Raw genomic sequence first — 26,135 nt, 5'->3', positions numbered from 1 at the left:
TACAGTTTAAGTGAGCAACGTGACAATACTATGGAGCTGTACACACCATGGAAATTTATATTTTTCACAACCGCCGAACACGATTTATTCCCTTTCATTGCTCTCCTTGCTATAGACATAAGGTGCCACATAAACCCTGATAAGTAGATTTGCAGGAGCAGTTATTTTAACAAAAGTAACAGAGACACAGTGTACAGCAATATAGATGGATGGCATTTTAGATAGCAATATAGATAGATGGCATAAACACAGCAGAAAACAAGAATGAAACAAAGTGAAACTATCTTCATCCGTCTGATATATAACTCAGATGGTTCAGCTTAGACAGGTTTGTGACAGAACAAGTTAACTTGGCGTGTATAAAGTTTTTTCCAGCATATAATTTTGCTTAATTAATAAGCATGTTACGAGACTTTTATAATAATCAAATATGTCATCATCTCTGGTATGGATGGCAAATAAAGGCAACCAAAACTTTGAAATGACTAGTTTTCCAAGAAAAGTTCTCTGCTGTTGAAAATGTTTCCATTATTTCATAGTCAGCCTATTTATACCTATAGCCTACTGTATATGTCCATATCTAGCAAACAGTATTTTTATGCTGCACTGTTATGCAAAATGTTTGTTTGTGTTAATAGATTATCACTTCAAGGAATATATAAAAATGGTCCATTCAGACTTATATTTTATAAGTTCTCTTTTAGGGGACACCCCTGAATGCCGATACAGTATTTTTTTATCTATCAAAAGGCCTCCTATGTCCCATTCAGAGGTGTATTCTGAATATTAAAAAATATATATAAAAAAATCAAAAACTGGTCTGCTGTCATTCAGTTTTAAAACAAACTGTGAATCTTATCTTTTAATATTCATACCCAATTGCCCTTGACTGATGAACTCTATGATATATTTTAATCTTTTTGTAGAAAAGATCCCTCAGACCCCAACACTTTGGTTTCTATACCAGGTCTATCTATACCTGTTGTAAACAGGTAAAATAAAAAAATAAAAAAATTCAACAAAATACAAATTCAACAGAGCGGCAAACACAATATACAGTCCTATTGTTTACAGGTTTTTGCACTAGTAAATATTAGCTACACCCAGCCAGAGTGCCAAAAAGCTTTAATGAGTTATTGTAGGTGAACGTAAGACTCTGCAATGTTTATATTTGGTTGCCTAGATGCAGTAACTGACCATACCCAATGAAGAGTCAACAGGACCATTTCTCAGGCGAAAATGTCATTATGACACAGTGCCCTGGGAGTGACTGGTAAATCAGATTTCTCTCAGAGTGCTGACAATAGAACAAGAGGTAAGGATTATATCCACTGGCCCTCTCTAACATTTTGGCATATAAATATGGGAAAATAGGCGTCCCGTTACATTATCGTTTCAGCCAAAATACTGGATGCTACAGTTAACATGGGACAGGTGGCAACCCTAATGCTCGGATATTCCTACTTGTTATCTCTGATCTCCAAGCATAAATGCATTCCATTTCCAGACGCTCGGAAGATGACGTTTAACGAAACAAAACTGCAACGCTCCCGTTAACTTAGCAGGTGTTTGACTGTCACTAGACATTTATTTTTGACATTGCTAGTCTCCTAGCAACCCAATTCAGAAACAATCTGCAATGCTAGCATTTGTGCTACAGGTGTACGATTATCAAAAGAGAGTATCATTTTTATAATTGATAATTTGTATATGTTTTGAATACCTGCTACTCTGCTAATGGTTTTTTAAACATGCTTTATTATCATGTAATGTAGGAACTTTGACTCATTTATCAATATTATTTAATACAAGTGAATGTTTATCATTTATTTAGTATAACTTCCTGAGTGCAGACATGATTGTGTGGTGTCACGCACCTGCATCTCGGCGACATAGAATTTCTGCATGACTTTCCAAGTTGGAATTATGACTTAAAGTGGCGTTCCATTGCACTTCTCCCAGTAGGAAGTTGGAAAATCAGACTTTCCGAGTTGAATGCAACACAGCATAAGATCATATGAGTTGGTAAAATGGTAAATGGTCGGCACTTATATAGCGCTTTTTTTTTTAACCTTAGAGGTTACCAAAGTGCTTTACACTGTGTCCCAATCACCCATTCACACACACACACTCATACACCAATGGCGACAGAGCTGCCATGCAAGGCGCTAGCCTGCCATTGGGAGCAACTTGGGATTCAGTGTCTTGCCCAAGTACACTTCGGCATGTGGAGTCATGTGGGCTGGGAATCGAACTGCCAACCCTGCAATTGTCAGCCGACCCGCTCTACAACCTGAACAACAGCCGCCTTTTAGTTCCATCATATTCACTCCTATTCACTACACCGTTGCTCGTTTGCATAAAGTTAAACCATGTAGTCAAATAACTGTGAAGTCTGTTTGATGAAATCAGCTTTTAAGGTCAGTACATACCAAAACAAAACTCCCATGAAATAAAGGGGGTTAAACATATCCTCAGAAGTGCAGCACTGATTTTCAAATGTAAAATCCCCATACATTTCACATTTCTTAAATCAACATTCTGGACAAGGACACTGGGGAACCTTGGAGTGCTCCCCCTAGAAGACTCCTAGACCAGTCTGGAGAGTGAGATATAGTCCAAGGCTTTCAAAAGAGGTGTTGAGTAACACTGCGATTATTTGAAAAGCCATTCATTAATCATGAGGGTGGCGGTAGCTATCCGTCTCCCCCTCATGCTACAAGGAAGTTGATATGCTATCTGAATGGAAGACCAGAGAGCTCCATAGCCCAGGCCAGACAGGGATTCCACCGATCCAGCCTTAATATGAACCCAAAGCTGGGGTTCAGATTCCACACTCCCTCCTGTCAGGGGTAATTTAGAAGGAAAAACGGGAGGGGAAGATGAAGAGGTCTGAATGGGTGCTCCCCTTGCAGACGGCCTGTCAAATATGTACTGCAGACAATGAGACCACCACCATCCCCCCTCTTAACACTTGCACAAACTGCTTACACAAGCACACTCACACACACACACACACACACACACACACACACAAATACGAGAATTCCTCCCCACACAACGACACTCCCTCTGAGGGGCAAGGCAAAGCTGGGTTAAGCAGAACAGTATGATAATGTTTGAAAGACATTTATTATTTTTTCAGGGGTTCATTACACAAGCCAAGTTTTCTGTAAATTACCCTGACCCTTACCCGACCCTAACCCATGTACAACCAATTAAACACATATCCTGGCTTTGTTTCTAATGAAGACAAAACTTTAAACCTCAGTTCACTCCAAAATCTAGAACAACATATCATTTTAAAGATGCACTCAGTAATTTGTTCCTCGTTCCAAAAGTTGTACCCCTAAAGAAACTGTCATATTTTAAAAAATATTTTACATTTATGAGCAATCACATGAGATGGAGACTTCAGTCATATTAGTAACCTTATAAAAGCTATGGGGGCTGTCATGCTAAAATCAGATGACCAGCTGAATCCTGCTCACTTAATCTCATTTAACAAGCTGTTATTAATCACTTTCACTCATGGATTAAACAAATTATGGCTCACTGTGACTAGTGAATTTCTCCAATGGAATCTGTATTTAAAAACCATACATTTTGAGTAATGCTGCATCCATGACGCTAGGTGTCAAGTGTAATTCCAAGACAACACAAACAAAAAAGTTACTGAGTGCACTTCCAAGTGTAGATGTTTATTTGTCCATCAGTGTGAAAAGATATTGGATATCCCATGGTCAAACAACGGGTGATACAGGCATGCACCTTCCTTCCAAACTGATCGCAGTGTGAATTCAGCGAAAGTAGGTTGAAAGTTAATTGGTCTGTGCTTATCAAAATTCAAACAACTGCCCCCAGTGGTTGAAGCTGGAAGTCTTGTTGAATGCATGACCATGTGTGGGCTCCAGTTTTTGGGTGAAATGTCATGGTTTGTTTTGTTGTTACTTGCCATCTTGTTACTACAATAATAGACCGGCGTGCAACACAGTGTCATTTAAATGGGCCGCATATCAGAGCCGCGGCAGATGCGTTCGAGCTCATAATGTTAAAGTGCTTGCCTGTTTCATTCTCCCCATCTCTCCTCAACAGTTGAACTTGCAACTTTTAACTGCATTGCCTAATGGTAAAAAGGTAAATATCAATAAAACTAATATCATATGCCATCTGCAAATATGCACATATCTCATTTTAACAAATGTAATAAACCAACATCACACAACTTCAGCAGATTCAGCATCCTGTGAAGCACTCATAAATCTTCCTCTGAAGCACAAATTCTAACTGTCTCTCCTCAACTGTTCTTTGTAACTTTTCTAATTATAAAAGGCAACAATAAAACTTCTATTATATACCATCTGCAAATATTGTAATTCACAAACCTCACGAAAATCCAGAGTTTTCTCCCCATCGAGCACTCATCTAATATCTTCCTCTGAAGTGAATATTCCACCAGCCAGAATCAAAAACTTCAGGATTTTCAGAGTTTCTCTAATTCCCAAATCATGACGGTCAGTCTGTGACAATCCAAGCAGGCGAACCAGATTGTTTGAACTGTCAGGAGATTGCTGCACGCACTGGATCTGCACGAGCATGTGAGTGCAACTTCAGAGTAAAAGTGCTTCATGTGTGCTATGAGTAAATGTCTTATTCACTACACAATTACATTTACATTTAAGTATTTGGCAGACGCTTTTATCCAAAGCAACTTACAGAGCCCTTACAGACTCGCTGGTAGCGACCTTCTGAATACCAGTTTAGTGCTTTAGCCAACTATGCCACCACCACTCCATATGCACTGTATGTGCAATTGGTTTGATTCTATTTTTTGGAAAAAATACGATTGCTAACATGGACATGCCATCCATGGTTGCCTGACTACTGTGTGTACTGTTCCTTCTTCCTAATATATTAAAAATATCTTTATGTGCAAAGAAATTACTAAAATGTTATGACTAAACAGAAATCAGAAGAAACTGCTATCTACCATTTTAAATACAAAATTATTATTTTTATAATTTTTTTACAAAGTTAATGTTTAGTGTGAAATTGAATAAATATAGTGCTAAATAAGAGTTTATAAATTTTTTTAGCAATTCTATGTTTATGTTATTTACTATATTAAATTGTGTGATATATATATAGGCATTGAATCAGCCTATCAGCCACCCTGTTCTCTGGATATCGGTATCGTCCATTAAAAATCCCATATCGGTCAATCACTAATAATGATAATGTATAACTTTAAGTTGCTTTTTGTAAAAGTATTCATCAAATTCATACATATAAATTGGCTAAAGCCTTTTTGCTGATATGGTGTGTCAATGTAACACATATTAAGGCGCTCAAAGACAACGGGCATGTTTGGAAATGGTAGTCTGAACTTGCCTTGATAAGGTCTATGTAAGGGCCACGCCTGTCTGTGCAGTGGCCTGGGGGCCATGAGAGCTGTGTAGGCCATACAGATGAAAGGAGTTCAGTAGAGAGATACAGGTGAAATCTGAGACCCTGCCATTGCAGGAAATTGCACTTGACTCAGATGTATGGCTGTTCATTGGCTCCACTGACCACTTTAATGCTTGATCCCATACTTCACATGAGGATAGAGAATGCTTTACATCAATGCTACCAGTTTTGCTGAAATACAAGGAATAAAGAGGTGTCCTTGATGTATACTCAGATATATGGTGAAAAAGGTACGTTTTACAGTCGCAACTGTGATTTCAGCCATCTTCTTCCTTTCCCCCAAGACCAAATCCTCATTCAAAATTTTAACGTACACTATGAATATAAATGTAACATTGGACAGACAACAAGAATTCTCTGTGTTTTGATGGCAAGGTTAAATTCAGCGATGTGGAAGTTGGTTGGACTGATGTGTCAAAATGCTATCCGCGCCTCCCTTTGCCTTTTGTTGCCATGGCAACAAGCACCATGTAACACCAGCTGGCATTCAACCCTCTTTTTCGCTAATACAGGAACAAATGCAAAAAGATTCATTCATATTTTTGATTACCTCTGCCTAAAACAGCCTCTTTCACATGACCCAGTCAAATGACAGCCTTTCAGCTCAATTAAAAAAGCATGGAGAAGATAAACCGATTCCTTCAATCCAGTCAGTGAGCCACACCCTCTTATTAGAAACTGTTTAATATTTAAATGAACCATTAGCATATAATATAGCTGATAGGTCAGCAGAAATTTCCCTTTGTAGCTGCTGATTTTGTTTAAATATTCACAGTAATTAAGAACACTCAAAGATCTGAAAGGAGCAGAAATGTGGTTAATTTAGGCATAATTGCGGTTACCTGGCAAATGTGGTCATTTGGAACACCTAGCCTAAAATCTACTGTGTACATTTCTTAATCTATCACAAGCAAGTTTAAATTAACATGACCAAATTCTAGCTTGGTTGTTATGTGATAAGGTCTCAATCGAAAGCACGAAATAGTCCTAGATAACTCTAATTCACCTTATCAAAGAAAATATTTATATTACTATAGCACTGAAAGGAAAGAGAGGAAAAGATCTATAGACACTACTGCATTGAAAGTATAACTGCCTCAATCCTAACCCCCGATACCTCTGAGGGTGGGGTGGTTCACTAAACAGATGTGACAGCAGAATTTTGCTTGAAAGCAAAAGAATGTAAGTAACCTCAACATGACAGCTCCAAACAGAGGGTGGCTACTGTGTCTGAAATACACAGTAAGAAATGATCACTTATGCTGAAGTAGGGAAAAGGCAACCTAATAACTTCTCCTTTCAAGACCTCCCATTTCATGCCCGAGAGAGAACTCACCCAAACCCAGAAAAAGAGCAACACAGTGAGGAAAGATTATAGAATTTGTGACAGCCCAATAGAAAAGAATTTATAGGAAAATGAGGCCAGTAATAAAAGGGCCATTCTGCTCAAGATAATTTCTGCTCACAGTGACCTCCTTATCTTCTCTCGCCCAACCCCTCCACATTAAAATGAAGAGCATGAAGAGAGTAGTGCTGCATCTTGTCTTGCCACCAAGTGCTAATTCAAGAGCTCCAACCGGTAGACGTTTTAGCACACTATCAGCCTCTCTTGATCACTGTAGGGCTGTACACGTCCACACCGCACAGTGAGAGAATCCACACCTGCCCTTCAAGGCTTTGCAACCAATTAAAAAGCTCAGCTGACCTCGAAGAGAGAAGAACACTGAGGAATCATGCATTCCAAACCGCAACCCATTAGAACGGTACTGTCATGAGAGTGAGAAACCTTAATGACATCTAATGTAAAAGGCGCTGCTTGGGTTAACTTACCTTTTATGCCTTTGCTTATGGTCCGTTTAATATTACATCCCTCAAGAGGAAATAAGACCGGTTGCCGAAAGGAATGACAATGGCAAACAATCTTCAATAAAAGGCTTGAAAAGCATTTACATTTAAGGTTGTCACTTAAGTAACCGGAGTCATTCTAAACAGAAAAATACCATAGATCAGTCCCAGAAGGCTTCCATTAGTGCCATGCTTGAAATACTCAAGCCGGTTAAAAGGAGAAGCCACGAACACAACCAATCCGCCACGGTCAACCAGTGAACACATGCGTCTCCCTGCTGTTCAACTGCCTATCTCATACAAATGCCCTCCACCCCCTGTCTTTCCTTTTCTCTCTCTCTCTCTCTCTCCGAGCACACAGGCACAGATGTTTCTATCGACAGACCACGCCTCTTTTCAACACTCAGATCGCTCATAGGATACGGGCAGAATTTAGACTCCACCCACTGCTCTTCACTTCTCTCCCCCTCCCGCTCTCATCAACCCCTTGTGTTCTGCTGCAGCAGCACTGTTTACAGTTTGTTTGGAGAAGGGCTGCTAAATAGACAGCTAAGGTGAGTGTGTGTTCACTTCTATTTGCGAGCGTTTGTATGGGTGGGGGGCTGTTCAATAGAGAGTGAATATATCTTTGGGATTTAAGCACATAGGGCCTTCAAAATTAAAATATGAAAAAGAAAGTTTAAAATGAATGAATCTATAAGGATATTAATATATCTTTCATTCCTCTGGAGTCACTCCAACTATGGAAAAACAACATCATTTTTGGACAACTTTTTTGAACATCATTTGCATATAATGCAACAAGGTGTGCTGAGGTCACCTAATGTTATTAACAGACACGTGTTTACATAAAAATAAAAGGCTGCCACCTTTCTAAAGTTGCAGCATAGTCGGTAGTTTTGCTACAAAATCACAAGTAAAACTTGTCATTTTAACGCCCTTCTGCAAAATTCATTATTATTATATCCCTATTCATGGCCAGGTTTGGGAGGGTTACTTAGAATACACGCTGTAAAATGTCATTTGTAACGTATTCCATTAGATTCATAGATTCAAGGTCAGTAATGTATTCTAAATACTTTGGATTACTTCTTCAGCGCTGGGAGATTTTTTTACTTGTTTTGACTATAAAAACTCAAAATACATTCTCTGAAAAACCTAAATATCTTATGCATTGTTGCTTCTAAAACAAGATAAATCAAATGTATCTTGTTTTAAGGATTGTTTTTATATTTTTACAGGAAAACAATATAAAAATGATCATCAAGAATATGATGTTTGCCCTAATATCAAAGGTCTTACTAGAAAAAAATAAATTATGATCCAACATGAATTTTCTTGATAAAAAAATATAATCGTGTCTGGTAAAATGTGCATGTAAAATGGCTAGAAATAGTATTTTAGTTTAGCATAAAGCTGACAATTTACACAAGGTTTATTTCTATTTCTTCTGCTCCAAACTCACTTCAAATTGACTTCTCTGTCTGCTTGTATGAATGTAACACATAAGAAAGTGTTTCACCACTGTTCAAATGCACTTTGGATCGCATCATTTATATGTATAAACATTTTCCATATGAAAGGACAAAATATTAAATTAAATATATACAATAAAATGCAAAGTAATCTCTTAAGTAATCAAAATACGTTTTGAATGTAACTGTATTCTAATTACCAATGATTTAATTTGTAACTGTAGTGGAATACAGTTACTTATATTTTGTATTTTAAATATGTAATCCTGTTACATTCAGTTACTCCCCCAGCCTGTTCATGGTATCATATCAAAGACTTCATTTTGACCTGGGGAACTCGGGTTAAGTTGACATGGAATAAGCCAAAAGTCTTCAAAAAACAAAATCTGGTATGCCTTGAAGTTCTTCAAAAAATAAATGAAGGTGCTTTTGAATGAGGAAATAATAATCCAAAAAGAAAAAGTAAAATCATGGCACACTTCCAGAGTACACGTATCGTCAAAAATGCCTTCTTCAGGGTGCCAAAAGCCAAAAGTCTTTCTCTTTCAAGAACAAGGTCACAAAAAAATTGATGACTCATCTTGCTCACAGGGACAAACACAAATGTTTCTCAGTCAAATGCTGTCTAGAATGAGAACGTCCCCTCCCCCTTATACACCTGCCACTGACAAGCAATGGTAAATTATGTCCTGTTCAAACTGGCTGTTTTAGGAAATATATCAACACAAGAAAGACATTTTTTTTCATCAAACCATTTCATGGGTTCTTCAATTATCTACCAATCCAAATTTCACCTTTATATAATATATCTCCTTTATTTTATTTTATTTTATTTTTTGTGAACTTCAGTCTCAAGCACCCCTCTTGGACTGAACAGTGCTTTGACAAATGGTTCTACTTTATAGCTTATTTCCAAAAGCTACAACAAGATTTTCTTCAAGCAACAGATAATTGGATGAATGGCTTAAATACCAAATTGAGGGAACTCTGATGGCCGTGTTGGTGTTTGGCACAAGAGACTGTGTGGCAGCTGCAGGAGAGTGTGGAGAGGAGGGAACAAAACACTGAAGCCACCCTCCTGAGGAGCATGTGGAAAGCTTATCTGACAGTACCCTCTCCACCACCTCGGCCTGGAGCAAGTGAGAGAGTTGTCAATCAACTGATAATAAGGCCTTGTTTGCTGTTCCTGTCTGTCCAAGACAAGTACTATGTCCATGGTAGTTAAATATGACATGTAGAGGAGCACTCAAATATGAGTCTCCAAGGCAATGTTCACACTAATCCATTTTTGTTTGAAAACTCCATTTTATGTTTCCTAATATCATCATTTGTTAGGAACAGTAAGTTCATTTTGTAAGTCCCTTTTTGGTGTAAGAAATTAGCAGTCTAGTTTAGATGAAAGGCATAAACATAGCAAAATCAATGTCTTTAAAAAAATAAATGTATGTGCTTTATTACAGGTTTGACTGCAGTTTCCTAGCGAAGTGTCCAGTGGGGGGTGCCACAAGCAAGTGAAATGGTGCTGTAATCAATAGAGGTTAAGGTGAATATTAGATGTTTAATGAGTAAAAACTACCTCTTTAACCTACAACTTTAAACTAAACCTAACCGATAGTGTCTTAAAAGATAAATTAGATCTGAACAATGCAGACATCCTTACCCCAAACTAGAGCTGGGTATTGTCTGACACCTCATGATAAACACATATTGCAATACACATCATGATTCGGTATATTGCGATATATATCGTAATTTTGATTCAATTCCAATTCAATTCCAATTCATTTCGGTAAATTTCATTTATATACTGATGTCTGATGAAGAGCATGTAGCTCGAAACATCATGTTTTTGTCTCTTGGTGAGCTCATTTAATTGATTTGGAAGTAACAGTGTGTCAATATTGTTGTGTGTATACATTAAATGAATACACAACTAGTTTAATATATACATTTAGTTCTGGTCTTCAAATCTGATTAGATGTTCCATGAGCACTGAAGGTCTGACTTTTTGAATTACTAATGGAGGCTTGGACGCATCATTTGGTTTGAACCAGCAAAGGCAGATTCTGATCCGTCACGTAATAAACTAGTTCCATGCACAAATGCGTTTTATTAACTTGTTCGTTGAACTGTTGGATATAAGCAATATCACACTCACAATCGTGCTATGTGGCCCTAAATCAGCACTGCTATGATTACCTACGGCACTCTGCCAGCAGAATCATGCCTGCGGCCGAATCACAGCAGTGCTGATGTAGGGCCATATCGGACTCTTGCTTGTGTGATATTGCTTAAATAAATATCGATATATGGATCTCAAATATCGATACAATATCATGAGAAATAGTATTGTGATATATCTATATTTGATTGTATCGACACAGCACTACCCCGATAGTGATATAAAAGCAAATTTGATATGAAAAGAAAATTTACTGAAGCAACCATATAATTTTGTGTTGCTTCTAAGACACTTTCTCTTAATTTTCTCTTTAATTTCAAGCATCCTTGGCTGTGCTCGAAGTGTAGTCTCTGAGTTCAAAGTCTAATACTTTCTCAGGTGAGCTACCGTGAAAGTAAATCACACTAAAGTCAGTGTGTAAATGTAGGTGGGTCTGTAATACAAGCTCCCATTAAAATAAAATGTATTATTTTTCAATTGATGCATTAGAGTAAAAGTGTTTTGATATCATAGCAGTGTGTGAGTAATTATAGTAATACTACCTGTGATTTGTGTGAAAGTAAATAAAGCAGTTTAGCACTTAATACATTTAGCAAAAATACATAGTCCTTAAATACATACTTTTGGTTGGTTTCATTATCTCCTAACATAAGTGAAGGCAGTCTAATGTATATGATATTATTTGGTCACTCTGACAAAGCATTTACTGTACCGTTTGTTTTTTCACTTCATAAGACTTGGTTGATTGCTGGGAATGTGTAAGAAATATGCTAACAGTTAGGCTCAGTTCACCTGTTTGATCAACCACACAGTTACATGGCAGGCATCTGCTCTTCTCAGTAGAATTACTGCTCAAAAGCGCCACCGGCAGCTGCAAAAACAGACCCAATGGAATAGCCACAAGAGAGAGAGACAGAGACATAGAGAGGTGAAAGATTGCTTAGTGTTATGTGGAGGAGAGGTTGGGCATGAGATTAGTAGCTAGAAAGGTTTTAAGACAGAGTCCAGACCTTTTATTACCATGTAGAGATTAAGGATTAATTGATATAGACATTTGGCCAATACTGACAATTAATGGTCGACCAATATTTTATTTTATTTTATTTTATTTTATTTTTTTAATGGCAGATGCCGAGATCTAGAGAAAAGGGTGGCCAATGGGCCGATATAATGCCAATGTATCACACAATTTAATGTAGTAAATAACATACATAAAATTGCTAAATCTTTTATTAACTTATGTTGAACACTATATTTACAAAAAATTCTACACAAAACTTGAACTTTATAAAAATACATTTCAAAATCTTTACATTTGGATGGTGTGGCAGGAGAAATCCAGCGTCAACTGTCCAACATGTCTGTGATGCTGACGAAAGTTGTTGACTTAGAGGATCTTGCTGTAATACGTTGATCAATTACGGGAGTTAGTTACAAGAGTGGCAGACGTCGAGAAACAGATAGATTATCTGGAGTCATTGGAGAGGGAATTAGCCACTAATGATTAAGATAGATTTGAAATGCGTTTGTGAAAAGTTTTTATATTTGGAGAATCTAAGTAGGTAAAATAACTTTTTAATTGGACGAGGCGCAAAGGAAAGATTTCTTGGAAGAATCACAACATTTTCTTATTCCTGGACTTTGCGAATTCGACAAGAAAGAAACATGATCGATTCAAGGAATGCAAGAAACTCATACATTATGGAAGATCACTTTTGCTCTGATGTTCCTGGCCAAACTGAGAATAGATACTAAGGATGGCTGCAAAGTATTTACATGTTCCAAACAAGCCTTGTTTTTTTTAGAATCAATGAGTGAGTAAACCATTTGGTGTTTCTCATGAGAGTGGATTATCTCGCTGTACGCATTTAGCTGTCCGAAGAAGCAGAGCGTCATTTTTGTTTCTCTATTGTGTTGGTTCCGCCTAGTGGCTGGAGTTTGTTTTGTGGAGTAACATTTCTTCAAGAAAATTTTGCGTTGATGGTAGATCGCTTTTATACTGAAGTTCCAGGAAAGATTGAGAATGAATACTAAGTTTGAAGAAACTAAGCAAAATATATTCATGCCTACAAGTGATGTCTGTCATAAAATGAATGGACTGAGGAATCATGGTGTGTTTCTTATGTGGACTCTGAGTGATTTAGACTCGGTCAATACACTATTGACCATCTGAGGAACTGAGCCGCCTCTTTTGTTTCTTTTTGTACTGGTTCCGCATTATAGCTGGAGTTTGTTTTGTGGAATAACACTCCTTTGAGACAGTTGTGGATGAATCTGCATGTTCTTTGTTCTTATGCCTCCTATTGGCTGGAGTTTGTTTTGTGGAGTATTTTACCAGCTGGCTCACTGAACATTTTTCTTTATAATATCATTTCAATATAATATCATTTTTTTATTTAAATTCTTTATCATTTTTTTTAAACAAACTTTATGCTGATTCCACTAGAGACTAGAGCATGTTTTGTGGAGGAACAAACCTTCGGGACAGTTCTGTGAATTAATCTACACATTCTTTGTTTTTATTCTCCTATTGCCCCACACAATTTGTACAGAAGCACCGGACTTGAGCAATCCAATGGCAAAGTTGTCGCGGGGGCTCATAGGCGTACATGGTCTCTTTGAGTTCAGAGGGATGTGGGGTCGTTGTGCGTGGTTAATGCACACGTTTTCCTTTTTTCTGTTTGCTTGGTTTGGGGGAAGTTTGGGGTTTGATTGTTGCACCAATAGGGAATGTGGTCTGTATAATCTTGTTTTTGACACACAATCTATGTTTTCTAAAATGTAAAATGTTAATATGAGTGGATTGCCTCTGTCCACGTGGAATGTGAATGGGTTGAGGCACCCCATACAAAGAAGGAAGGCTATTTCTCTTCTTAAACTTAAGAAATATGAAAGTGTTTCTTCGAGAAACGCATCTTTCCCCGCAGGAAGCTGAAAAATTTGGGAAGATATGGGGTATACATGTTTTCTTTAGTGCTGTTCAAGTAAGAACAGGGGGGGTCATTATACTGATAAATAAACATCTACAATTCAAATGTCTCAAACAGAGTAAAGATAAATTAGGAAGAGTCATTACTGTTTTAGCAGAAATTCTGTGGCAAAGTTTAATTTTGGCTAATATTTACGCACCTAACACTGATGATCAGGGCTTTTTTATAGATCTTGAAGGGATGTTGCAAGCTGCTGGCTCCCCTCGTGATATAATATTGGGAGGATACTTTAATCTATTGATGGACTCAGTCCTTGATCATAGTGAAGCAAAAGTTTGTAAGCCCCTTAGAGCAACATTGACGCTTCTCAGGAAGTGTAAATATCTTGGTGTCACAGATATTTGGAGACTTTTGAACCCATCTGGAAGGTACTATACATTTTTTTCACCACCCCATAAGAACTTTTTATCAGCAGCTCTGTCAAAACTGGTTATATGTAAGCTTTCTGCTCAATGTCACTGTTAACTACATTTCCCTGTTGGTAAAACGATAGTTGTTGCCTAGTTTTTGTTGTCAAAAATAATGTTGGTTGGTTAATAACAAAATAACATTGTTAAATATAAATGTTACTCTTTATTCAAGGCCTTAAAAACTAGTAGGCTTATACAAACTATTCTTTACGGTATATAAGATAGTCCTAAAAATGAGGCTTAATTTCAAACTGAAGTTGAACTGATAAACCATTGGTGTAATTAAATTTAAAGTGAACAATTTGGTTAGTTTGTCACCATTTCATTTAATTATTTTTATTCATTATTTTATTATATTTAATTTAGCAATGCATTATATTGTAGTAACTAAATATTTGATATCGATTTATTATGTTCCTTCCTTTTCATTGTGTTGGATGTTGGTAATATTAGTTCCGCTTTCACTTGTTTCCGCGGGGAGTGTAATAAGTGCGGTAATCAAATGACAGTAGACTAGAGGAAGAGATGTTTCTGGACTCTACAGGTGTTACTGTTAATGCTGTTTGCTCAACAATCATTTAATAAAGCTGTTTGAATTATACCCCATCTTATATTCTGCATTTTTATTATGATACCTATGCCTTGCGAAGACTGAGATGCTGCTACGGCAGATAATAATAAAAAACACTTCACGCAGGACGCGCCAGTTTAGTGTAAATAAGGCGTTTAGCGCACGTAAGCAAACGGAACCGAACTCAGAGCACTTCAGTTAATCTACGCAGGAGAGGGAGTTGTGGAGCACAGAACCGCTCTGAAAACACTGTAACAATGCTCTAACTTAATATAGACAGGACAGAACAGCGCAAATAAACTTTGAAAGGAACTCTGAAGTGTTCAGCAAGCGGAGAACCACCCAAACACCACACCATCCATTTCACTGCGCCAGTGATCTGCTCCCGGGCTGGGGCTGAATGTTTCTTCATGGTCAGAAGGATGGTTGTCTACATCCATGCATTCTTTAACAAGCTCTTAACAGGATCACGATCCATAACCGCTACACACTAAAAAATTTTGGGTTGTTTTTCAACCCATGGCTGGGTCAAATATGGACAAACCCAATCGTGGTTATTTTAACCTAACATGTTGGGTTGTACAACCAACCCAACTCTATGGGTTGATTGTCTAACCCATCTTATGGGTAGTGATAATTTTTTGCTGGGTTACAACAACCCAATGTGTAGTATGTTTCAAGCTGTTTATAAAGGGTTTGAAAGGACCATATCAGTATTTTCTGCAGTTTTTGTGAATTTATAACTCGGGTGTACATTGCATTTCTGCAGAGTATGTCATAGCTTTATATTTCACTACCTTCACTTATTGTAACTATATACAGACAAAAAATAGAAAGCATAAGTATATTTTAATTCTCAATGAACAATAAAACAGCATATAAACAATTTCAATTTATCCAATTTCTGTTCACAAATCCTTAAAATTTCATAAATGGTTTTGTTTCAAAAGTACATAAACATTACAACAATAAGGTTAACAAGAGTGGCACAAGAACACAGTGGAACGAGCATAAAAAACGCATTATCAGCTAACAAATGTTGTGCTTAGCAAGACAAATAACCATGAAGCAGTCTTATTAAAGGTGAATTCTGTTCCTGGGAGTTTGTAGACAACGGTCTGAAGAAACTCCCACACTGGTGCGCACTGTTTTGGGAAATGAATGTCCAAAACATAAAAAGTTGAAAGCATTTGTCCACAGCACCAAGGAGAGTGTTTTGCTGTAGTGCCTGTCTGCCAACAACAACAAAGGCTTGATGGCACTGACTGTTGTCTCCGAGGCCAAGGACAACGGGGAAGGGTTTAGCAGTCTCAGCCTCCCCCAAGTATTCAACCATGTTGGTCCCAATCTGTTAAAAACAGAGTAAAAACGTAGAATGCATGAGAACATACTGCACACTATACATGATTGATGCAGCATTATTATACAAAATCAATCATCAGCTGACTCAAATTACCATCTACTTTAATTTGCATAAACATTCTTTTTTCCATCACCTTCATTCCATATACCCAGTCTCTTCATGCCATTAACTCCCTCTGTCATTTCAGATCCTGCCACTTCCCCCTACCATGCAGTAACCCCAGTTTTCCTGCTCCCTGCACCACCTGATCTCACCTATCTGCACACCTGTCTCTCATTTCCGAATGACCACCACACACACAAATGTCCCTTTTTCAGGACACTGTATTTTAAAAATAATTTTGAAAAAATCCAAATCATTTTACAGATCTTTATTTTAAAGGGTTCAAACTATGTTTTTCATGTTTGTTCAAGGAACCATAAACAATTAATGAACGCACCTGGTTGGGTACAAATTCCACCCAACATTTTTAGTGCTCCAAGCGACAAATATCTGACAATGTAAACGGGGCTTATGGTACGTTTCCACTGGAGCACAAGAAATACGCTCATCGTTGCTTGCAACGTTCCTGCTGTTCATGATTGTTTGTACCGCTGTCAGTCCCACCGCCGCTCGACTTCCATAGGAATTAATTGAAAACACGCTCACCTCCGTTAAAAACGCACCAGTGGAAGAGTAGTTTTTTAATGTCGGCGCTACAGGCATCTTCACTGAGATATATATATCTCATAAATTATATATATATATAATTGATATATCTAAGTGAAGATGCCTTAGTGCCGACATTAATAAACTACTCTTCCACTGGTGCGTTTATATTTGACGCGACGCTCGTCAGGTATTAATCGACTTTGAGCTTATTGACTCCGTTACATAAGTCACACATTTCAGACTAAAATGTCGAAATATGACCAAATGAGACGTTTGAATAATTCAAAAAGAAGAAAAAAACAGAATAACAAACGTAATAACGATCCAGTGAGCATTACAGCAACCCAAAGCTGACGAAGCAAGCATTACATTTAATAACAGTTAATGTCATGTGAACTGTCCTATTTTGCATACTTTTGCATTTGCTAGTGTAACGTAATAGTTTTATAGATAAAAAATCATCGATACAAACCTTGTTTCCCCAAATAAATCGAATCGGTTACCTAACGTAACCTCGGTTCTCTCTAGATGAGGGAACGAGTATTGCGTAAGCTAGCTTACGCTACGGGAAAGATTCATCTTTTCTGAGATATTGAAGCCAAAAAATTATCCTTAATTTTGTATCATTTGTCAACGCAGTGCAGCAACTGCAGACCTTGAACGAGCTAGCTAGCGAGCTCATTGGTTGCTCTGCGGCAACTGCTGCAGCGACCAGTGGTTCTCAACCTTTTTTGAACAAACGCCCCTTGACCTCTTCATGATCATAAAAAAAAAACAAAACAAAAAAAAAAAAAACACTTCAGAAATACTATTACAGCCAAACAATTGCAACACTGATACCTGAAGCCTGAGTTTTTGGTAAAAAAAAAAAAAACTGAAACAGAAGTTTCTTATTGTATTTAAACTACGTAAAGCCTCAAGTTGAGTAATATTGTGTTTGGAAAAAATGCAAAAACACATGGATTGTTTGAAAGGTATTGCAAATGTATTTAGAAATTCAAACAAATTCAGGCTCACACACAATTTTTTTTAAGATGAACCAATCACGTGAACAATAACGTAACTAACCTAAATGGCCAATGAAAAAGCAGCGGTCGTTCGCGCACTCAATTAGGCAATATATACTAGGCTACAAATTTGAATAGCCTACAAACGGTCATTTGATTTCAAATGACGAACAAAGACGACAACAGCTCGGCCACCTGAACTGAACCGAAGAAAAAATGACGTCAAAAACAGCCACTTTTTTTTATTAATTACGGTCATTAGTGTGAGCCCTGAGCACTAATTATGCACCTAATTATGTATTCCGCGTTATATACAGAAAAAGCCGGTGAAAGCGCGCCTCTATTTTGCGCTGAAAATTCTCCACTCTCAATTTATGTGAAGGAGCTTTTCCTGAACTGACCATAGGCCAAAAACCGGAGAGACCTCGCAGACCGCGCCCCAACCCGTGTTGGACGCGTCTGTCGAGATGACTTTTCGGCGAGATACAGCTCCCATCGTCACTCCCCGCTGATACCATTCGGCCACTGTCCAGGGCTGCAGAGCTGAAATACAGGTCTGAGTCACCTTGATCGGCTGGCGGCCTGTGGCCCAAGCCTGGCGAGACGCGTGGGTGTTTAGCCAATGCTGAAGCGGGCGCATGCGCAGTAAACCCAGCTGAAGTACTGCTGCGGCTGAGGCCATGTAACCTAGCACTCTCTGAAATTTTTTCAGAGGCGTGAGGCTGTTCATCTGAAAGGACGCGGCTAGTCGCTGAATACGGCGCGCGCGCTGTGTAGATAAGCGAGCCGTCATAGCCACGGAGTCTAGTTCTATTCCAAGGAAGGAAATTGCCTGACTGGGCTGTAGTGAGCTCTTGGTCCAATTGAATGCAAGACCCAAACTGTTCAGATGGCTGAGGAGTACTGTTCTGTGAGACAGAAGCTCCGTATGTGACTGTGCCATAATCAGCCAGTCGTCCAAATAGTTCAGAATTCGCAAGCCCTGACTCCGCAGGGGTGCGAGCGCCGCATCCACGCACTTCGTGAAAGTACGGGGTGCTAAAGACAGGCCGAACGGAAGGACGGTGTATTGATAAACCTGGCCGTCGAAGGCGAATCTCAAGAATGGCCTGTGACGGGGATTTATCTGAATCTGAATGTAGGCATCTTTCAGATCGAGAGAGATAAACCAGTCCCCTGGCGCGTATGCGCGAGGAGTTTCCTGATTGTAAGCATTTTGAACGGTCTTTTTGCAAGCACCTTGTTCAAACCCCTGAGATCTAATATTGGTCTGAGGCCGCCGTCTTTCTTGGGAACAAGAAAATAACGGCTGTAAAACCCCGACTCGCTCAGCGAAGGCGGCACTTCTCTATGGCCCTTTTGCACAGAAGGTTTGCTATTTCTGAACGAAGCATGCACGCTGCTTCCGTGTTCACAATAGTTTCGAGCACGCTCTGAAGCGGGGAGGGCGGCGATCGAACTGTAGCAAATAGCCCTGTTTTATTGTGCTTAACACCCATTTGGATATCCCTGGGATAGCTTCCCACGCTTTGAAGCGTAACGCTAGAGGGTGAATGGCCAAATCACCCTGATTGCCGCACACAGCGAGCTGAACAGAATGTGTGAGCGCGCTTACTGTGCTTATGCATGACTGCTCGCAGACAGCAGGGACAGGCTGTTCTGTGAGTGACTTCCCGACTGAGGTGAATGGGGAAAAAGTCACATCTGTTAAGTGATGCGCGAGCATAGTCACGGGCACGGGACTTACATACAGAGAAGTGTTAGCTGGCCGTGTGACAGAGCGGGCAGAGAATGGGCGCGCGCACGTATTCGTGAGCGCGTTTATTGACTCTAACACTCGAGCGGTTTGTGTCCGCTTTATGTGAGTGGGCTCTGATCGGGACACAGGAAGTGTAATGCTTGTGTGTAGAGGTGAACACTGGATTGTGGGCACATTTTCTACACATAAGGCTGGTCGTGTGACAGGCCGGCCAGAGAAGGGGCGCGCGCACGGATTCGTGGGCGCGTTTATTGACTCTAACACTCGAGCGGGCTGTGTCCGCTTTATGTGAGTGGGCTCTGATAGGAACACGGGAAGTGTAATGCTTGTGTGTAGGGGTGAACACTGGATTGTGGGCACATTTTCTACACATAAGGCATGTTTGCTCTTTACAAGATTTCTTTGGGTTGCCGTGAAAACGGCGTTTGAGTGCAGGCAAGCGGGCAGTATCACCGGATTGTTGGCTGCTGAATCCACCACTGTAGTAGCCTGAGAGAGGGGGACTGACATCTTTGACGGTGGTCCGGCCGCGGCGGGACTGAGCCGTCGTTTTTTTCAACAAGGCTAGTAGGACTTCGGTTGCTCAGGTTTCAGCGCAACCTTAGACCGAGGCCCGCGGGGGGGCGGCGGTCTGCGGCGGCTGTCTGAGCGCGATCGAGGGCGGCCGCCCTGTCGACGCTGAGAAGTCTGACTTTGTTGAGCTGGGCGCTGTGAAGAGGCTCATGCAGGAGGCTGGTCACATGGGCGGCCTGCAGAGGAGCTAGCGCGACGCGGCAGGAAGAGGTTCATGGCTTGGGTGGCTTTCTGGACTTCTGAAAAGCGGTCAACAATGCCACTCACTGCGGGGCCGAAGAGACCGGTCGGAGAGAGCGGTGCGTTGAGGAACGTGAAGCGCTCTGCTTCTCCCATGTCGGCTAGCGTTAGCCACAGGTGTCTCTCGGTCACAGTCAGCGAGGCCATGCACTTCCCTAGAGCTTGGTCTGCAGCTTTGGTGGCGCGAAGGGCGAGGTCCGTCGCGCTTCTTAGATCCTGGCCGAGAAAGGCGCGTTCCACGACTTTGCAAGCTCAGTATGGAGTTCCGGCAGGAAGGGAGCGGCCCGGGCCGCGGGTGTTGCGCGGCGACGGCTCTGAAGAAAGCAGCCGTCGAGTCTGTTGGGAGCCTGCTCAGGGGCGGTGACCACTCGAGCCCGAGGCGGTCGACGGCCTGTGTGAGGAGGCGTGTTAGTTCCCCTTCGACTCCGGCGCGGGTCCTGCTGGATTCCTGGGCCGAGGAGGAGGCGTGGGAGCCTGACCACTCCTCGCTGTCCGAAGCCATGATGGAACAGCCCTTATCCTTCGCCTCATCCTCCGAGATGGAAGCAGTGAGGCCGCTGGGCGGCAACTGCGCGTCCCGGGGGGGCGGGGAGGGTGAGAGCGATGCTCGAGGGAGAGGCTCCGGCGAGGCAGTCGCTTCTATCACCGGTTCTGGCAGCCTTTGGGAGCGGCGCTTTTCCTGCGCTGGCGGAACGGAAGGCGGCGCGGCGGCTTCGGTTCTGAGCGCTTCGAGTCGAGCCCGCAGGGTTGACATCGGAAGCTCCTCGCAGAGGTCGCATCTGCCTTCAGCGAGGGCGAGCTCTGCATGCCCCAGTCCCAGGCAGAGAGCGCAGATGATGTGGCGGTCTCCGGTGCTGAGAGGGGCGCAGCATGAAGCACAAGTGGTGCGAGGCATCTTAAAAAAGACGCTCGTTACTCTTTTGTGAAGTTCGTTAAGAACTAGCTTGCTCTAAAAAAGGATACGTCGCCGGATGGCGTAGCTCGCAGGATGGCTGAAGGTGGCGGAGACGGCCGGCTTCTTCGAGGCTTCCAGTTCAGAGATGCGAAGAGCTTCGCTGAAGAGATGAAAATCAGGGTTCCAGCCTACGAACTACGCTTATATGCACTCTAGCCACGGCCATTTTGGCGGGCTTTGATGCAGTAAGCGCGCGGACGCCTCTCATTGGACGCGAGTTCGCCCAAGTTCGTCTATAGGCTGCAGCAGTTGCCGCAGAGCAACCAATGAGCTCGCTAGCTAGCCCGCTCAAGGTCTGCAGTTGCTGCACTGCGTTGACAAATGATACAAAATTAAGGATAATTTTTTGGCTTCAATATCTCAGAAAAGATTAATCTTTCCCGTAGCGTAAGCTAGCTTACGCAATACGAGAGAACCTCTCGTAAGAGAAAAACAAATTGTTCTCGCTGAAAACCGCTCCCTTCTGAGGCGATTCAAAAGCCTGCGCGTCAGATAACTAAAGCATTGAGTTGATTTGAGACAGGAGTTTGGCTGATACGTCAGGGTGGGGGTGCACTGTTTCAACTGTCAGTGAAAATGACCCAACGTTACACATAAAACTATACCCAACACTGAGAAAATAACCCAATTAAATGACCCAAACGGCTTAACCCAGTGTTTGGGTTGAAAAAATAACCCAGCATTTTTTAGACTGTACCTTGCCCCTCACGCCCACTGCCTTTGAACTACTATAGGGGGCTTCCATCTTCACCAAACTTGATGGCATACCACCTTGTGCACATCAGTCAAGGAGACTAATGGAAGACCGCTTTTAACACCCCTTCCGGCCGTTGTGTAGGTGGATGCCTCTGATGTCGGGATTGGTGCCGTCCTCTCTCAAGGTGACAACAAAAAATATCACCCATTTGCCTTCCTTTTCCATCGCCTTACACCAATAGAGAGGAAATATAATGATGTGGGTGATCGAGAGTTACTGGCTGTCAAACTGGCTCTGGAAGAGTAGAGGCATTTATATTTGTTTGAAATCTCTAACTGTGCCTATGCAGTAGATTTTTTTTTGTAAATCTGCTTGAAAATCAAACTTCCAAAAGAAAGCAACTTGTACTGGATGCTTCTGCAAGTATGGTCAAGCCTCTAAACTACATCACTGTCTGAAAATGAGGGAGAGGCCTCCACCCTGGGTTGGCTTTTGATGCAGAATATAGACTTTATGTGACTGAAATGGTGGACTGCACTGTCATTAATGAATATAAAAACATATCATCATCATGTATCTCAAACAACACTTTGATTGATGTCTTGAATAGACTGTAGTGATGATTAGGTTATTGACTCATAAACGATGATTAGAAATAATGAGATTACTGAAGCCTGCTCAAGCTGCAGTACTACCAGTATAATTTGTGCCCTTCATTTCAAAATACTTCCCAGAATTAGTCACTTCTTTTATCCATTTTGCTCTTAGAATCTTAGTCAGGGTCCAAAAATAACACTAAAACAGAGTTTTAACTTTATGAGGAATTGATTTAAATTAAATTGCTAATGCAAACATATTGCATACTGATTGCAAACATATTGCATACTGATAATGGACATAATGCATATTTAGGTAGGTCTGGAACACTTCCAAGTCTTTAAAAAAAACAAAACAACAACAACTTACGAGACACTTTTGACAGGTAGAAAATCTTAAAATAGAAACAGGCACCACAGTCAGTTAAGTGTAGCAGGAATGGATAATTTAGTTTAACCTCCTATGATGACGAATTTGTGGCATGTTCTGCCAAATATACTGCCAAACAAGCTTAGAAACATGCTGTGAAAGACAGAATGAGATCTGAATCTCTCTCAAATAGACATCTCCTGAAAACCATGCATGCCTGGGCAGCAGCTGTGCAGAAGGCTATTTTTTTCTATTTTATGGGGTTGTTTCCACATGTAAATAAGTTGAATCAAAGTTATCTGATGAAGCTGTGCTCAAACTATTTCTGCTCTGTTTGGTAATCCTTTTTGAGCTTTGGGAGTAATATTTCATAAGGTTGTAAAAACATTTAAATGCTGTTGAATATGGAGTATAAAAATCAGTGGATAGCCCATGTGTCAGTTACTTAATCCAAAGTTCAATGGTTGTCACTTGTAGTAGTAGTAGATTCTGGGCTGTCAGTAAAGGGTTAATCTTTTTATGTACAGAGTCATGTGACAAAACTACATGGCGCCGACCACAGCAGAGTTTGTCTTTGGGAGAAACGCCAAAAAATTTACATCTGGTAAGAAATCTAATTAAAATGATCAAGATAAAAAGATAAATAAAATAAAAGAGTCAAGATTAGAGTCTCTAGTTTCATCCGATATGCCATTTTTAAAATTGGATCAATTTGTCACGAAGCTCCACACAGCTAAAAACAATGTTCACTAATGTGTACTTTAGAGCATTTTTTCCATAGAAATCCCATATTTACTGTGCATTATCATGCTGAGAATGGGTTCATTCAAAATCTAATAATTGTTGCTTTCAGAGGCTTTATATGGAGTGAGGATAAAAATAAGATACATTTAGTTTTGAGTCCAGTGCAGATAGACAGCACACTGGAGGTAAAGTCATTCACTAAATAGGGAGAGAGGGAGCACCTATAACTCTCTATGCATTCAATCCATACTTCCTATCAAAAGTTCAGTTTCAGGCTGCAGGTGATGTTTGGACCACTCAACATGTTTGGCAGACATGGGACAATCGTACATATGAGTACATAGATTCAGAATTTTATCATGTATAGTTTTATTTTAACATAGTTGGCAGTGATGCTGACCATTACTATGAATCAGAATTAATTATTCTAATATCTGAGGTAATGTCTCAAAAATGTGAATAACCAACACTCCTGGAAACATAATAAACATCCATCCATCCATCAGCTTGTACTACGTAGGGTCACAGGTATTGCTGGAGCCTATCCCAGCTGCCTTGGGCCAAAGGCAGGGATACACCATGGACAGGTAGCCAGTCCATCACAGGGAAAACACACACAGACATACAAAATCACACTCCTTTAAACCTATGGGCAATTTAGAGTTTCCAATTCACTTGATGTAGACCCTGGAGGAAAATCACAAGAACATGGTTTAAAACAGGCAAACTCCACGCAGAAGGGCCCTGGGTGAGCCGGGACTGAACCACAGGGAAATGGAAAATGAACACAACAGTCATGCTTCGGTCTCAAGAGGTAGATCTAAATGACTGAGAAAAACTGTGCATGCATGTTTTGGCAAAACAATGTCACTCACATACAAAAGCCACACTATTCAGAGGCTAGAGGAATGGCAAATTTAAGATGTGCGATTTCCACAGACACAACAGATCCAGTTTCTCTCTGCCTTGAGACCACTTCATATCACAAATTAAATGCTTGAATAAGCGCTCTGCCCACCCTCACCAAGATTCTGTAATTAGCAGTGGCATTATTGGATCTGCCTTTCAGAGACTCTTCTTGATCACTTGAAGTCCTGTGCTTCAGCCCCCCTTTTCTACAACTAAGAAAACAGCTCCATGCTCACTCACCAGAACAGAGGAATAGTTTTAAAAATGAGTGGAAGAAAAGACTTTAGTCAGTGTACTGTAACTACCATTTTTAATTTGAGACAAACAAAAATTAGACAGTGAAAAGTGGCAATAGAACCCGTTCAGTAAGTGGAACTGATCATTCAGCTAATGAAACACTGAATTAATTTTTTTTGTCAACTGACAGTTGACCCCCAGACACACAAAAGTGTGACCCAGCAGTAAGGGTCAATTGTAAAATTTCACTTGCTTGTCTTTATTTAGAATATCTTCCACAGGGCCCTAACCAGAAGTGATTTTGCTGTCCGACAGTCTGTTGATCATTTTCACGGGAGCAGGAATAGAAGCAGAGAAACAACCACTCCTCAGGTGAATGGCCAGTATTCCAGTGCTGGGGACGCCTACTGTCAAAACTTTAGTGTGACTTCTCATTTCTATCTTAACTTCAGCTGAAACTCTAAAATTGTTCTCTGACATGCGTTTATGTTGTAATGACAACAGTAATTGGGACAGCATTTCTTTTTTTTCTTTAAGAAAATCTGGATTGTACATATGAATACCAAATTAATTGAAAATGTTATTAAGTTCTTAGGTGGATAGTGCAATTGGATAATTTATCTGATTTTGATATTTATTATAAATGTATTGTTAAGAACAGTTCAAAAGTATGGGTGAGGGAGAAATACTGGCAAATGTAAAATTTTAAATCTCATGGAAAGTAGCAATAAGTAAATCATGAAACTAAAAATGTATAAAACCATTTCGATCTATTCAATAAAACAAGATTGTATTTATTTATTAATTAATTAACTTTTATTATTATTATTATTATTATTAAATTAAAATACTCCCTAAGCATAAACATAAAATCACCCATAAAATTTAGCTGGTGATGTTTGACTGATTAAAAATCATATTTCTTTTCTCTTGATTTTATTAACATATGCAATATTGAGGCAATTATAAAGGTAACTAAAATAATCTGATTACATTATTTTCTTATTTAGTGAACTGGATTACTTGAAAGATTACATTTCAAATTACAAATCTTTATTTGTAACTGATTGCACTTTTAAAGTAACCCTCCCA

General features: G+C 39.9%; 1 protein-coding gene and 1 long non-coding RNA gene across 3 annotated transcripts in view; one reads left to right on the top strand and one right to left on the bottom strand.

The window, feature by feature from the left end:
* Positions 1–7,635, bottom strand: part of LOC127621836 (disheveled-associated activator of morphogenesis 1-like) — an 84,673-nt gene extending 77,038 nt beyond the window's left edge. For both annotated transcript variants that reach the window (XM_052095580.1, XM_052095581.1), the window contains exon 1: positions 7,300–7,635. The gene's annotated coding sequence lies outside the window, so the exon portion shown is untranslated. The remainder of the gene's footprint in view (positions 1–7,299) is intronic.
* Positions 7,636–7,835: 200 nt separating this feature from the next.
* LOC127622326 (uncharacterized) lies at positions 7,836–25,730 on the top strand. Its single transcript, XR_007967963.1, has 3 exons — positions 7,836–7,868; positions 10,250–10,332; positions 25,311–25,730. It is a non-coding gene; the product is annotated as an uncharacterized LOC127622326 (long non-coding RNA).
* Positions 25,731–26,135: the final 405 nt, after the last annotated feature.

This window comes from Xyrauchen texanus, chromosome 28, assembly GCF_025860055.1.
Source record: "Xyrauchen texanus isolate HMW12.3.18 chromosome 28, RBS_HiC_50CHRs, whole genome shotgun sequence".
Lineage (NCBI taxonomy): Eukaryota > Metazoa > Chordata > Actinopteri > Cypriniformes > Catostomidae > Xyrauchen > Xyrauchen texanus.
The sequence above is the reverse complement of the archived record's forward strand: the minus strand, read 5'-3'. Positions and strand labels throughout refer to the sequence as shown.